This window comes from Podarcis pityusensis, assembly GCF_964106645.2.
Source record: "Podarcis pityusensis genome assembly, chromosome: 5".
Lineage (NCBI taxonomy): Eukaryota > Metazoa > Chordata > Lepidosauria > Squamata > Lacertidae > Podarcis > Podarcis pityusensis.
In genome coordinates, this window is record NC_138032.1 from 52,083,529 (window position 1) to 52,100,130 (window position 16,602).

At 42.7% G+C, this 16,602-nt stretch overlaps 1 long non-coding RNA gene across 4 annotated transcripts in view; it reads right to left on the minus strand.

Moving 5' to 3' along the window:
* Window positions 1-16,602, minus strand: part of LOC308477101 — a 62,748-nt gene that overhangs the window by 17,469 nt on the left and 28,677 nt on the right. For 3 of the 4 annotated variants that reach the window (XR_013986379.1, XR_013986380.1, XR_013986381.1), the window contains exon 2: window positions 7,166-7,262. This is a non-coding gene — a long non-coding RNA (uncharacterized lncRNA). Of the gene's footprint in view, window positions 1-7,082; window positions 7,263-16,602 lie in introns of all 4 variants that reach the window. The other variant, XR_013986382.1, reaches the window with a different exon arrangement.

A 16,602-nucleotide genomic window follows, 5' to 3' on the forward strand; every position in this document is an offset into this window, starting at 1 on the left:
GCAGGCACAGCCAACCACTTCCCCTCCGCAAAACATTGAACTAATGCCTAACCGCCAACCTTACAAAGTTGTGACGATTTACTACACAGTAGGCAAAAACCAAATGGCAACAGCCAATCAGCCAAATAGCAAAATTCCTACCAGGCCCCTGCTCCAAGACAGACAACCCCTAGATAGGCATAGCAAGGCCAAAGAACAGCTCTAAATATAGGGAGGAAGGGAGGGTGATCCGATGCACGTCGCAAGAAAGAGAAAGCTCCCAGTGACGTGCAGCAGCTTAAATAGCCCCTTGGTAGCCGATAGACGACCCAACAGGCCAAATTTCTGCCCCAGCAACCAAGGGACAACCAATGGGGTGTTGTGGCTATCCAAATGGTCCCACCAGACAACAGGGAGGCAGTTTAGGTGATCTCACCGCAACACGTGCTCTCCATGATGGAGGACACGATTTATCTGTACTATTCAGTTAGCTGGGGGTGGAACAATTGGGCCTTATTTGCCTGGCTTTGTATCCATCCCAGTTCCAACTCATTACTTTTACATCTCTTACAGGATGATAAAGATCTTCTCATAATATCCTGAATCTCGATCAGAGGTAGTATTTTCCCCCACCAAATAAAACCAGATAGATATTTCTTTCTTATGGCTTTGATCCACAGAGATACTCAGCAAACTTCGTAATCAAATGTCAGATCTGAAGCACCAGGGCTGCTATTTTCTTTCATGTTCTCTGACTATCATTTCTGTCACAATCATTATTGCCTGTTATTAAGTTTGCAGAATACACAGTGCTTTACATTGCAAGGGTGGCCCATCCTGCTTTTCCACCTGAGGCAAAATGAGGTGGCATCCCCCACTCCCTGCCCCCGCCAAAGCCTCACTTACCCAGATTGTGTGGTGGTGGCATCAGCTTTCCAGCAAGATCTCATGAGATTTCATGGAACTCTCGTGAGATCCTGCAGAGAAGGAAGTTACGTGCTCCTAGGGCCTAACTCTGGTCAGCAATTGTGTTGCAGCATTCTGCACTAACTACAGCTTCCGAGGAGAGTGCAAGGGATTGTACTGCAGTAACCTAGTTACTGCGGTACCTATTTATCTACTTGCACTTTGACGTGCTTTCGAACTGCTAGGTTGGCAGGAGCAGGGATCAAGCAACGGGAGCTCACCCCGTCGCGGGGATTCGAACCGCCAACCTTCTGATTGGCAAGCCCTAGGCTCTGTGGTTTAGACCACAGCACCACCCACATCCCTATACTTTCCATTTATTCCCTGATCAATTGAAACTGTAATACTATATACTCATTACTAGGAGTAATTCCTACTGAGCTCAGCTGAATTTACCACTGAGAAGACATACATAGGATTGCACTGTTGATATCTTTAAACATAGCTTTTTACCTATATTGATTTTCTGATTGTCCTACAATTATTCCCTGCCCCTTTACACAGTTTCTGACAGTGGACCCTGCTTGTACATTATACCACACGGGTTACTATTTGTAGCTTTTACTCTGGGAACTAAATGCAGTGTGACTATGTGGTGGGGCGGCGGGTAGAAAGAGGATCTTGGTTGGGTGATTTGCTTCTCCCTTCCTTCCTCTCCATAATTCATGTGCAAACTCAAGGGCATGGAAACATTGCCAATCATCAGAGTCTTAAGGAAAAGCCATAGAGAAGGCTTAACTAGCAGGCAAACCTTTTAAGGGAACAGGGCAAGATCTGATCTATCATCAACAGGAATTAATGTAGGAATAAGCTCCAATTCTTCAGCTCAGTAAACACTAGAACATTTAAAAAGTGGGACTAATTTCTATCATTAACTGTTAGAATTCCTTGCCATGTGAAAAGGTCCCAGCTGCTCCCTCCAATCAGCAGAAGCGGACCAAAGCAAACATCTCCCATTTGTCGGCTCTCCAGTTGTCACTTTCTGCTTTCCAGCTGGAAGGAAAAGAGGCCCTTAATGGTCATTTCATGCCTGCCAAACAATTCTTGGGATCGTAGTTAAGCTTTACTCAGAGTAGACTCATTGAAAGTAATGGACCTATGCTTATTAATTTTGATGGGTCCACTCTAAGTGGGATTAGCATTGGATACAGCCCTTGATCCAGTTTTTCGTTTCTTTCTTTTTTCTTTTTACCTTTACCCCTGGAAAGCATTTCACTTTTATATTATTTGCCCAATTTGGGGCCAAACCACACAGGAATTGCTCCATCTCCATGATCATAGAAATCACATATCTAGAAATCACAAATCAGGAGCCATAGATCAAGAAATCCGTAATGGCCTGCTGAGTTCATAGCTACCACCCACAATGTGGAAACATAGAAAATATTAGATTATTTACTATTTTCATCTGTGAAATAAGATGATGATACCTTTTAGGGACAAATCCTCCTGATAAATTAAAATTAATGCAACAAATACCAAAATAATATGCAAAACAGCACATATTAAAATGTAATGAGCCAACAATAAAATCACTGAAAGCACTGATGGAATAATAAAGAAATTCAGGATCCTAGAACTATGGTTTTCCTTCCTGCTAAGTTATACTCAGAGAAGACCTATCAAAATGAATGCACCTAAGTTAGTTGTGTAACTTACAATGCACCTAAGTTAGTCATTTCAATGGCTCAACCCCGAGAAGAACTAACACTAGATGGGATCCAGTTCTCTCAAACTAGAGAGACTTTTGAACTAGATCAAATATCCAGATTGCTAGGCTCTGTTTTCACAATCAGAATCTCAGGTTGAACTTTCAGGCTCTTGGAGTGCTTTCTCAAAGCCACTTCATATAAATTAGTTAACCTGTAACACACTTTAAACAACTTTATGACACTTTCTCACTCTCTCCCTCCCCTGTGCACACACGTGCGCGCACGTGTGCACACACACACAGAGATCCTCAATTCCATGATGATCTGTGTCTTTTAATCCTGATGAATTAACCGTCAAAGTCATCGTAATCACTATTGGCTGAATCACATCACATCATTACAATGATAATTCGGGGACAGGGGGAATAGGTTACACAGTGTATGGTTAGAAAATGCTTCAACAGACTGGAAGCTTGGCTGTAGAAAATTTAGGAGTAGAAAGGATAAGAAATGGAATATTTGGAATGAGTTGAATACTTAGCAGGAGACTCTGGCATGCTGACTCTTGGTGTGCATTTTTGTTCCATAGACTTTGATAGGTTGGCTTTGTGGAAAAGAGTTCTCCATTTGTACTGTGTCTTTTGGGAAACATTTTACTGTGTTAGCTGAAGTGGAATGTCTAGTATGTGCTTTTTGTCTAATAGCAGTGTAACATGCTGTAGTTTTTGATCAAAAGGGCGATTTTGTGGCCACTGCTGGTCAACGGGATTTCATAACAGTGTCCCTTGCACACATGCTCAGTACAATATGAACCTGTTGTGGAAGGTGGTTAAAGCGGGTGGGGGTTGAATGGAATATTGGATGGAGCTAGAATGACTCGAGCAGAGCAGGATGGTCGGAAATTAAAAGAGTAGCTGTGTAAGGAACAGAAGGAGTGATGGATTGATATAAAAGCACTGACAAACCAGGCCTCAGCCTTAAAGAGTTTATAGTTCAAGTAGGTCAAGTGTGAAAAGATACAGGAAGAAGAGATCACTGGAGATGAATAAACATAATTTGAGAGGCATGGGGTAGAAGAGGGGAAAATATCTGTGAGGTGCGCAACACCTGGATTTCTGATGGGCAACTTTTGAAGGAACAGGGGAGCCTTTAAGAGAAAAGCAGGAGGGAGATTTAGGGAGCAACAGTGTGATGGTAAGTGCTTTTATCTTCTGAATTCCTCTTTTCTTATTTCAACTTTGAAAGGGTTCGCCAGTTGACCTGAAAACTACCAGCTGGACCCACTCTGGTTCCCTTTAAAACCATACAATGTGCAGGATTCAGCTGGGGTGACGGTGGGGCATGGGAATCAATCCGAACCTTTGCTGATGTCACCCAAGGAACCAGCTGTTCCAGGCAAAAAAAGGCAGTGGCATCCAGTAGAAGTTAGCAACCCTGTTAAAGACACAGGAGCCGGATGAAGCAAAAAGCAGTTGTTGGCCTTTATTTCTAATCTTGTTTCACTTAACAACATAGGGTGCACTGGTGGGGCTGTATGGAGCAACAGACCTAGTAGCACACCTGCAGCCTTGCAATGCACAGCAGCCAGGGCAGAAGGTGGGGGAGGCAGATTGGTGTTTACAGCCTGAAATTGGCACAGCAACCAAGCTTGGATGGAGATTGATGAACAATAAACCTTTCAGTTTAATCTGTTGTGCTCAGGGCTTCCCATGTTTACTCAAGCTCTAAAATGTCAGGATATTACAGCTGTTAAGCACCACATCTTCAACAGATGTGTTATTTAGGTAATATGGATATGGAAGGGTATCTTATCTTCTGGATCGTTCCAGCTTCATCACTACCTTTGGAGCTGGATGGTTGTCAGTGGTTAACCGAATGGAATCACCCGTCTGGCTCAGATGGAAGAGCAAACCACAGTTTCCTTCTGTAAAAATAAGCTGCACTGGATTTCAGGCTTGTGCTCCCACTCCTCTCCTCCTTCTCTGCAGTTGTGAGATCAGAACTTAAAAACAACAACAATAAATAGCACCTTGTAGGCAAAGCCACTTACTGTTTTTGCTTACAAGAAATCTCAGTCTAGGGAGTCATAGTGTTTTCAGGAAGGCTGCCGAATGCAGACCAGTGGAAAACAAATTTCATCGGCAACAAAAACCCTTGTAGCCCTCAAATTAGAATTTCGTCGTTCATTGGATCATTTTTGCATGCAGTTTCCCCCCCTCATAAATTGATAAGAGGATGGGTGTGTGTGTAGGGAATGCAGAGTAACTTTTTTGGCACAGCACAAAATTGAGAGCAAACCAGAATCTAAGACCATAGTTTGATCCTGGCTCACTCTGATTATTCCACAGTTTAAACATATTATAGTTTCCAAGTGCAGGTGTCACAGGAAACTGTGGTTAGTTTGCAGTTTCTGCTTCCTATTTTAATCTCCCTCTTGTGGGAGGAGAAGAGTGCTAATCCCTACAGTTTGTTCACCTGAACCAGATGATAAGAGTGGAAGTTATTCTAGGGATTATTTTGTCTAATTTTGTGTGTTGCCAGAATTCCTTGGTGTTCATTATGCTTTCAGCATTTGAACAGAACCTGCTAAATTACATATTAAATCATTTATGCTTGGAAATGCGTTCCTAAAAGGACAGATATATGCAGCTTCAAATTTTTGAATAATCAAATTCCTCAGTCTGCAATCCTGCCTTGCATACTTACCTTGGAGCAAGCTCCATGGAACATAATTAGGCTTACTTCTGAGGAGAGATGTATAGGCTTGTGTATAGGCTGCTACAACCCTCTGCCGGTAATCCACTGTAAACATTACTCACCTAGCATAGTCTAGGTTATTTATTTTGTTGTCTGCCATGCTCAAGTGCAGAATGCAGTCAATGTAAATTTTTGAATGTGTTAATAATAGTAAGAAAGAGAGAGGGAGAGAGAAACTCTGCCACATAAATTGGATGCAGGAGGACAGCTGTAGACTGAACAGGAAGCGCTGGCCCAAGGCTAAATGAAACAGCTGTTGCCATTGTTCTGAATAGAAAGTGCCTTTGCAAATTCCACACAGCCCAGGATCAGAAAGCAGATGTTAGTAATTACAACACATGAAAAGAAGGGCACAGGATCAGGCAAGTGACGAAAAAGCAGCAGGACCAATAGATTTATAACTCACTGCTGCAGACCAGCAACTACCAAGGAGAGTGTAACAAGTGTCAGCATTTAGCTCTCCTTCTTCCTGTAAAGTTCACACTAGGGGTGTCATCACTCATTGTCTCCCCATGTTCAGCTTGCAAACAAATAACCAAATGAGCTGAGCACCGTAAGGTGAAGGTGAAAAAATTCTGTGATTTATCAAAACAAAACCTCCCTAATTCGACTGTGTTTAAACAAGGCTCCTTGGAACGCAGCAAGACCAGTACAAGATACTTTATAGTCAGTTAACTTTCATTTTTTGCTTTGTATTTATGTACATAAGCCTAGATTGGTGTTTTTTCTTCATAATGTTGAATTTATTCTGTGTTTGCTAAATTGTTGGTTTTTGTTGTTTTGAATTTACCGGCATGTCCCGTATATTTGCATTTTCAATGTTCTCTTTTGTAATGTTTTGAATGTTTGCTATAAGCCACACAGCTCATTGTGTAAAAGCAGCTTCTAGGCTTCCGGTCCTGCCTACCTTAATGGAGGCAGCCCCCGCGACAGTGGAAGATTGTCTGTGAACAAAAAACAAGCATGGCGGAGGGTAAATCATCCTTGCAAATTCCCCCCAGGGATGGGGGGGAATGGGCTTCACTCGCAGTTCATCTCGGTACCTGGCTCTCACGCCGGCATGGAATATGGGAGGCAGGAAGGTGTGGAGTGCAAAAGCACTTCACCTGGCGAAAACCCTCCTACACTGCCATTAAGAAACAGAATTTCTCCATTTAATTGGATCTTTAATTGGCTTTAAAGTACTCATGTGTGATGGGAAAGGGATGCAACAACATACTGTGCAATATACCAGCTACATAGATCAAAGGTTTGAATTGAAATAAGATTTTCTTTGGCGTGAAAGTCGGGTGGGGAGAGGGAAGCCCACGGTTTGTTTATTCTAAGCTGTTTTTATATATTTATGATTCAGCAACCCTCTCCAGAATATAAGATAAAAAGATATTTACAAGTGAGGAAGAGACATTGGAGTAATATTGATATTAACTAGCAAAAATGGAAACTGTGTGTGATCTAAAATAAAGAAAGGAGGGGAAGGGGAAGCTCAGGTATGACTATGTTGGAAAGACAGAGTAATTCCCCTCACCTCCGTTTAAAAACAACAGACAAGGAAAAAGAGACTGAGATTTGTGTGTGCTACTGACGGAATGTAATCTAAGATAAAGTTTAATTAAGCCATAAATCTCTACTTGGAAGGAAAAGAATTTGGAGGCTGTGATAAGAATGCTGCAGAGATTCTGGGAATTGGAAAGGAGTATTAAGTCTTCAGCTCATTTGAAAACTTCCCACCTTTTTCTAAGCAGAGGGGTAAATGGCAAAGATCTGCAGTATGTTTTACTAGTGAGACAGAATGGTTTCTAGCAGACGGTCACCTGTTCTGAGACACTGAAGCAAGGGTTGGAGAGATAAGACCTCTGAGAAACTTCAAGATTCAGTTCCTCCACAAGCCACGATGGGAGAAAACAACAGCTGGGAAGTGAAAGAGACAACACCATAAATGGACAGAAGGAATCTCCATAGACATAACAGTTTTCACATACAGGGCAGAATAAAGGTAATAGTTTGAGTTCCTCACTTGAAGCTTTATGCGTTCATATATTGTAACATCACGAATGGAAATCATTAATTATGTAGATTACAGTGGTGCCCCGCAAGACGAATGCCTCGCAAGACGGAAAACTCGCTAGACGAAAGGGTTTTCCGTTTTTTGAGCTGCTTCGCAAGACGAATTTCCCTATGGGCTTGCTTTGCAAGACGAAAAATGAAAACGTCTTGCAAGTTTGTTTCCTTTTTCTTAACACCGTTAATACAGTTGCGACTTGACTTCGAGGAGCAACTCATAGAACGCGGTGTGGTGGCCTTTTTTGAGGTTTTTGAAGACTTTGGTGATTTTTGAAGCTTTTCCAAAACTTCTTTTAAACTTTTAAAACTTTTTTGGGGGGTTTTGGATTTTGGGTTGGGGTGTTTGGAATTCAAGGACTTGGTGTTGGGGAGGGGTTTGCAAGAATCTGGAAGCTTGTGTGTTTTTTTTCCTGCATTTTTATGATTTTTCTGTGACCATTGGGCCACTCTGCTGTTTTTTTAAAAAAATTCTGGATTTGAATTTCTGTGTGGTGGGTGGCTGGGGGAACAGTTGAGGAGGGGGTTCTTCAGCAAGAAGCAAAGAGTGGAAGAGGAACCTTCTTTGAGTTGTCCCCCAGAGTCTTAGAAAATGTACTGTACACTTTGTTGATTTTTAAATGTTTTTCTGTCATGTTTAGAAACTTAATTTATTGTTCCTTCAATTTTTGAAATGCTCTTTACAGTATGTGTGACTTTAAAGAGCACTTAATAAACTCTTGTTGTACCAAATTTGGCTTTGTTTGGACTTTTTTTGACCATAGGAACGCATTAATTGGATTTCAATGCATTCCTATGGGATTTCGTGCTTCGCAAGACGAAAAATTCGCTAGACGAAAAAACTCGCGGAACGAATTAATTTCGTCTTGCGAGGCACCACTGTATTATTAAAACTGAAAAGTAACTGACATTAATTAAGATTATGGAATGTAGTGATAAAAGATTGGAAATGCACCCAAACCACCACGCAGGGAGCCACTTTAACTAAAATGTATTAATTGGAAGTTGATTGACATTTTGATAATTGTACAATTTGGAATTAATTGTTATCGTTACAATTTGGCTATTATTGGGGGTATATTGGAAAAATAGATAGATAGATAGATAGATAGATAGATAGATAGATAGATGATGATAGATAGATGATGATAGATAGATAGATAGATAGATAGATAGATAGATAGATAGATAGCTGATAGATAGATATCTCAGCATATAAGTGAAATCAATCAATCAGAAATAACATGAACACTATTTTGGGGTTCACTTCCCTTGCATAGTGACAATCATATGAGAGGGGGCAAGCCTGTTCCACCCAGCACATTGCATATTTAAGGAATCTCTTCCTCCTCCCAGAACTTCTACTCCAGTTTTTCAGCAATTAATCCCAGGATGCAGCTCCCGAGTATTTTTGGCAAATCTGATCAAAGATGACAAGGTAGGTTGAAATTTGACATAGTCAATGCTGTGGACATTCTGCAGCAGTGGTTAGGAGGAAGTCTGAGCGACGCATCTCCCTTACCCTTCCAACTTACTTCCAGCGACCAGGTGAATGTGCCGATCAGCTGAGATATGCGGTTATCGCCCCTTCTCTGCTAGTCAGATTAGTGGAGTCTTGCAGGGGGTGGGGTGGGGAGCAGAAAAAAAATTGTCTGGGCCTAAATCAAGCCCCTTGGACCAAACAGTGGACCAGTAAGGTGTCAGCATTGCTGCTACAACACCAATGTCAAATATGGCTGCTACGGCTGATAGATTTTTATACCTTTTTCTTTAAAAACAGGGACTGTTTCCTGCACTTTTGGTTTGGGGGTAAATCATACAAACAGCAGTGTAAGAAGCTTCCATCCAGATATATAGCTTAAATTTCAGCCGTGACCCCTCTCAGAATAAGTAGGAAAGAAGGAAGAAGATGTGATGTTGTGAGCCTGATGTTGATTTTGATAAAGAGTTTTTAGCTTAACATCCTTTGGACATCTTCTCCATTATTTAAAACCACGCACACATTTAATCAGAAAAAAGAACACATACCCCCACAGCCCATAGCAAGGAGCACAGACTGTAAGAAAGGTTAGTCAAAAGGTAAGCCATGTGTTTGCCATCTTTGCTCCTGATATGGAAACCATATGCTTAAATACACCAGCAACCATACTTAATATAACACTTTTTTTTATTAAACCTGGTTTTATAAAAAGCTATCCACCATTCTCTCCGTTAGTGACTTCCAGATAGGTCACATATTCCTCACTGCAACTATCATTACATATTTAGAGCAAATTAGACTGCCCGATAGACTGGTTCTGATTATTACTGCATAGGAGCAAGGGGGCATCTTATTTTTCTCCCCTGCCCCTGATAAATTAAAGGAACTGTAATGGGCAATTTCTGTAACCTGCAAAAAGGCAGGCCCATCTGTGACTCATTTAGCACTTAAAAAAAAAAGATTTATTTTATTAATTCGGGCAGAATTTAGAGAGAATATAGATGCTCCCCCGCTCCTTTTTAGTTCTCCTGCTCACGACTGAGAGAAGAAAAGGAAAAACCCAACCTTGCACAGACATTTCAGGAATGAAAAACTGCCAGCATGTTGTTATTATAAGAGCAAAGTTTGCTGCCTTGGTGGTGAGATAGTGGATGGTTGCCTGGCCAACTGGAAGAACTCTGCTCAGGAATGGCTTTAATATCCTATAGGCCCTCTGCCACCATAAAGCACTATACAGAAATGAAGCACTGCAAAGAAAAACGGGCTGGAAGAACTGGCTGCTCAGCCTACCTTGGTAAAGCATCAAAGAGACAATTTGCAAAAGCCCATTATTATTATTTTCAAATTAAGTTCTTTGGAATTATTCCCATGGTATGATTTCAAAATCAGCGACAAGTCATGGAAAAATCTGCCTTCCTGCCATTGGTAAACTGCAAAGTATATACGCTACATCAGTCTTCCCCAACCTGGTGCCCTCCAGATGTTTTGTACTTTGGTTTCCATCAGCCCCAGCCATTTAGTTCAACACATCTGGAAGACACCAGGCTGGGGGAGGGCTGCTCAAGATAATGCAGGTATGTTAACCTTTCATGCCTACATGATTTGCTCTTTTCCTGAATGAGCAAGATGGTTACACTGCGATAAGATTCCTTCTTCCACCATTTTCCCTTGCATGTTGATGGAACCTTTCTCCATGGTTAGTCCATTTTGGATTAATCAACTTGAATTTGTCTTGCAATCATTAGCACAGTGTCACCACCCCACCACTTATATCAAGCATTGGAAATCTGTGGCTCTCGACATGTCAGACTACATCTCCCAACATCCTTGGCCATTGGCCATGTGGACTGAGGATTTTTTATGTTGGAGTGCCACAGATTCTCCATCCCTGTCTTAAATACTCACTTGAAAAAGTGGGAAGTGCTTGCTATTATAATGCTCTTTCATAAATGTTCTATATATTTCTGGACCCAAGAGCCGGCAAATGCTAGTGCTAGTAACTGAAGAAACAGAAGTTTCATAAGCTGGAAAAATAGGGAGTTTGTGAGCCATCATTTGAGCAACAGAGCTACCCACACCCTATTGGCCAGATCGCTTAAAGGAGGAAGCCTTATGTGCCCCTCATCCAGAAGTTTTAAATGGGGAATTTTCTGGGCTAAATATTAGAAACTTGATTTTTTAAATTGCTCATACACAAAAGGAAGCCTAGATTCTTAGGATTTTTCTGAACCTGATGACCACAAGGGTAAAAGTAAAAGGTAAGTAAAGGACCCCTGGATGCTTAAGTCCCGTCAAAGGTGACTATGGGGTGCAGTACTCATCTCGCTTCAGGATGAGGGAGCTGGCGTTTGTCCACAGACAGCTTTCCAGGTCATGTAGCCAGCATGACTAAGCTGTTTCTTGTGCAACGGAACACCGTGATGAGTGCCAGAATGCATGGAAACACTGTTTACCTTCCTGCCACAGTGGTACCTATTTATCTACTTGCACTGGTATTCTTTCGAACTGCTAAGTTGGCAGAAGGTGGGATAGAGCAACAGGAGCTCACCCGTTGCGTGGATTCGAACTCCTGAACTTCTGATCAGCAAGCCCAAGAAGCTCAGTGGTTTAGACCACAGCGTATCCTGACTCCTTGGTAATATGAAGGGTACAAGCAAGGGAGATAGCAGATTAACTGAGAACATGTCTGGTTCGTTCAGACCACATAGCAAGTCTGACTTGAAGCCTTTGATGGTGAAGTGAGGTGGAGTGGTGGTCAGGCCTACCAGTGTTTAAACAGGATCTTATCATAGGTCATATCTGCATCATATATTTAAAACACATGACCTCCTAAAAAAAACCAAAAAAACCCAACAGCTCCTGGGATATATAGTTTAAAGGTGATGGGAATTGTAGCTCTTTGAAGGGTAAACTACGGTTCCCAGTGATCTTTGTGGTTTAATTGCATTGTGTGGATATTATCCTAGATAGCAAAAATAATTAGGGTGGCACATAGCCTGAATTTCTGAAAGCCACCACTTCTGAGAACCCTGTATGGGCGCAGGAAGGCTGGAACTCTCTTCCTGAATGTGTATGGGGAATGGTCTGTATGCCTGGCATGGCAACCCATTGAAGGCCATGCCAGCAATTCTATTAAGGCCTATACAGGTCCTTCTGGTCAACATGCCATTCCTTCCATCAGCCTCTGATCTGTGTGTGGTACACAGGCTGGATCTCTGCTTGATGGCCCCCAGGCTCAGGATAGGCCTGGGTCCTGACACACAGTGTGTTTCCTTATGGAACGGTATGAGGGGAATGGAGGCAACACCCCCTTTACCCCCGCCATTGCTTAAGAAGAGCTTTCCGTGCAGTAGTGTGTGGAGTTAGCCCCAAACTCCAGTCTCTTTATCTTTCCTGACAAGCAGGAAGAATGAAGAAGATCAAAAGCAAATGAAAATCGATAGGATTAAGGTACTGAAATTCTTCTGTTTTGCCACAGGCTGTCACTCTAACTCCACGTCCTTTGCAGCTGGGCAAGATTTCTCTTTAGAGGAAACCAGATGAGAGAGGAAAGGCAGCCAGACAAAGTAGTTCAGAAGTTTGCTCCTCCTTTTTTTGTTGCCTGTTTCTGAAATATAATCTCCCTGAAGATTTGTTTGGCAGTCGAAAGTGTCCCCCCCCCACTCTCTTCAGAAGAAGAGTAAGGAACATTCATCTTGATAACACACATGCTGAGCTATAGGGAAGTAGCTTGGTTGTCGGGTTGAGTATGGCCAAAAAAAATTAGAAGCAAATCTAACGACAGCTTTAATGTTGCTGGGCTTTGCATGTGCGGGCCATTTGTGCACCTGCACAAGTTTGGGGAGAGGGAGGGGAGTCTATTTGCACATTGAGAGTTGCTGAGTCCAGCTGGGCAAAAGCCAAACTCCACAGTGGACAAAGGATGAGGGTGCCTCAATCGAATCTTTCAGATGTTTCCATTGACACCAGCCAGAGATAAAAGCCCAGTACAAACACTCCCCCAGGCTTCAAGCATCTTTGCATAGTCTGTTGATGCCTACGCTCTTCTCCCATGCAGATAATGTCTGTTAAGTTCTTGCCTGTGCGGCAAAAACCTTTGCGTGTTGCAAGGAGTGGAGTCTCCAACCTCTCCTGCCATGTGGAGGTACACCGCATGTGATTCCCACGGCTGTAAATATGTGGTTCACATGGTGGTTCTCTTTCAATAAAGCAGGGAGGTGGTCAGATTGGACACAACGCTATGTTCACATTGGAGAGCGGTACACAGAGCCCTCTCCCATGTGAAAATCCTGGCTGCTACCCGAGTGAGCATTTGAAGCAGCATAACCAACATTTTTGTGCTAGCGAGAGGCTATGGCACGGGTGGGATGGTTGGTCTTCTGCCAGCCTTTGTATAGTCAATGGGGATTGTTTTCTTGCTGTCCTTCCATTTCGAAAGCAGGCCAAGGCATACAGAGGGGGGAAGGAGGTGTGAATGGGAAGGCAAGAGATGAAAAGTGCCTTGTCAAAGGTCAGGGGGACAGATTCAGTGTCCTTGAAAGTGCGCATGCAGATGTCTTGGTCACTGCTGGACAAAGCTGGATTTTCAAAGGCCCAATGGTTGTGGGTCAGACAAACTTAAACTATGATAATCATAAGTATACTTAGTACAAAGTGAAAGCTATACATTCCCCCTATTCTGTTTTTAGGGTTGTCTACTGGTCCACCTGGTAAAGCTGTGGGCCACAGTCTAAGGCAAATAATCTCCAGGTTTTGTGGAGGGACCATCTATATAGAAGAGCTTGTGTCTTGAATATTGAATGCCCCAGGTTCAATCCCTTGCATCTCCAGGTAGGGATGAGAAAGGTTCCTGTCTAGCACCATGGAGAGAAATACCACTCAGTGTAGACCAGGAATGGGGAAACCTGCCACCCTCCAGACGTTGTTGGATTCCAGGCCCCAGCCATCATGGCCAATATTTTTTTTAAAAAAAAAACTATCCTGGAATGTGGCAAACAATTTATAATCTCCTAGAAAGGCACCCTCTGCCCTGCAGAAGCCCACCACCATTTTTATGTACACATACATGCTACTCCTAAATTTATTTGCACCTCCTAAAAAACTCCCAAAAGACTAGCAGGCAATCCTCCTGTAGCAAGGCTGTCTTACGCGATGCATGGGGAGATGTTATTGTGAAATGCCTGGATCAGACTTAGCACTGGGAATAAAATCTGAATTTTAAAAAATCAAAAAAATCTGGAGAGGAGTCTTCATCCAAGCCACATGGTCAGAAACTTATTAAGCTGCCTTTAAGTCTCTCCTCAAAACTCACCTTTTTCTGGGAAGCCTTTGGATCCACTCCCTAATCCCTATTGTAACCAAGCCAAAGTACATCTAATGGAAGTCATCTTCTTGTCTATTCATGACTTCATTCCTCCCTTCCTCTGCTGTTTTCCCATGTCTGTTTGGACTGTAAGCCCCCTGGGGCAGGGAGTTGTCATACCTGTGCTTTGCAAAGTGCAATGTACACAGATCAAGCATGGTGAGCATTTATGAAATGCAGCCTTTGAAGCTCTCCTGAGGCCACAACCCTCCCTTGGCCCTGCTTTCTATCCTACTTCATTTGTCTGGCTGGAATCATGGAATTGTAGAGTAGGAATGTGTCCTTGTCCTCTGCTAATGCCTCTTGCTTGCATGCATGGAGGAAGTGGCAAACTGTACACAGCTGAATTTTGCATTTGTTGCTCCACCCACTTTTGCTTCTGGCCCCTTCCATGCCAGGTGGCCCTAGAGGGTTTCCCAGGAGGGAATGTGGCCCTCTTGCTGAAAATGCTCCCCATTTGTGACATAGATGGTGCTACATAAATAACAGCAATATGATAAAGAGGATGCTGTCAAAACATCCTATCTGTATTTTAATTATTGTTTAATTGGTTACTCATCATTTCCAACAAATCCAAACACTTGTGTGAAAGAAAAGTAGAGGGCAAGGCAAATTTGTCTGCTTTATAAGACACTGTAAATACAGTTTGCAAGGGACACCAATGGGAAGATTTTTAGCAAACGAAATAAACTCACTTGTGTTCTGCAGCAAAAGGCCCATTTAGGTTTTCTTTCCAGATCACCTTAGGGGAGGAAATACATTCACATGGTATGGGAAATGTTTGTTGTTTCTAACCAGCTTCATCTCAACCAATCCACCTCCACAAGCTCCAGTGTTCCCACAGATGTTTCTTGCTGGTCAAGAGGAAGCCACCCTAATTATGATCACAGCATTCTGTCTTTGTAAAAAATAATTACGAATATGAAGTGTGAAATTAATTTGCGTGAAAATGCTCCCGTGTGCCATGCAAAGCAGAATATTTCTTCAAGCAAACCGACTCATGAGCGGGAGGATTAAAAAGGAAAGGAAGAAGGAATAGAAATTCTTGAATTATTAGAATTATTGTGGTGTTGTGAAAGAAAGACTCGGCTTGCGTCCATCCAAAATGCTGGCTAGGAGCAGGCGCAATTATCATTATCTACTGTGGATGCCCGCCAGATGCTGTTGACTCCAACTCCCATCATACCTGCTCATCAGCCATGTTGGCTGAGGGTGATGGCAGCTGGAGTACATCAATACCTGGAGTGCACTACTTTGGTTAATCCTAATCTACCGCAGTGAAAGAAGCTCTGTGTATACGCCTAGCAGAACAGAATGCTCATTACTGAGGTATCAACTGATACAGGACAGAACCAAATGCTGGTTCCCTGCTCTGAGTATCAGTTTGTGTGCTCAGTGTTTCCCAGATCAGAAGCAGCATCTGTTCTTGTGCTGTTTCTGGACCTCAGAGGTGTATCCCAGAACCCCTGTATTGCCACAAAGTAGTCTGAAGAGTGCTTTGTTCTAGTGATGACCAAAGAAGTGCACAAAAAAAGAATGTCCATGCCAGAATCATTTTGAAGAGTTAAGGGGGGTAGGTTGTGTACTCTCAGTTTACGCTAAAGTTGGGACACTGGGCTGAATGCAACAAACTTGTTCCACTAGCAGAAACCATTGCAAGGACTCTCACTAGTGTAATGGGGGGCATGCCTCCCCCAAATATGCCATGGAGGGTCAGAAGAACCCCCAGAACAGTACAGGTGGGAGGGTGATAGGAAAATGTTCTGTTGGGCAATCAGACATGCTTGCGCTGAGGGAACCATCTCCTTAGTTCCACACTGAATTCCACCCTCTGGAAGGCACTTGCAAGAGTCATCCATAGTTCCACCAGAATTGAGCCCCAGTGCAGAAATTCATAATCTGTTGTGGTATTGCAATATTCTTTCCTCCAGGTTTCACCCATGAGGGCCATCTCCTACCTTCCCCTCATGTTGAGAGACAACAAGGGCCACTGCCCTTTTATGAGAAAAGAGCTATAGCTGAGTGGCAGAGCATGTGTTTTCCGTACCTAAGTTTCAGTTTTAAATCCCTGGCATCACTAGTAAGGGATCTTAGGTAGCACACCTGGAGAAGAAATCTGCCTAAGACTTTGAAGAACTCTTACCCATTGGGTACAATAATGGGCTAGAGTTGGGTAGCCAATGCAGTGCCCTCCCGTTGTTGCCAGATCACAGTTCTGAATATCAGCCATGCTGGTTGAAGCTGATGGGAGTTGTAGTCAAACAACATCTGGATAACATGACATATGTGCTCATACGGTACATCTTTGGTTCACTTCAGCTGCAATCCTAGAATGGGGAGAGGAATGC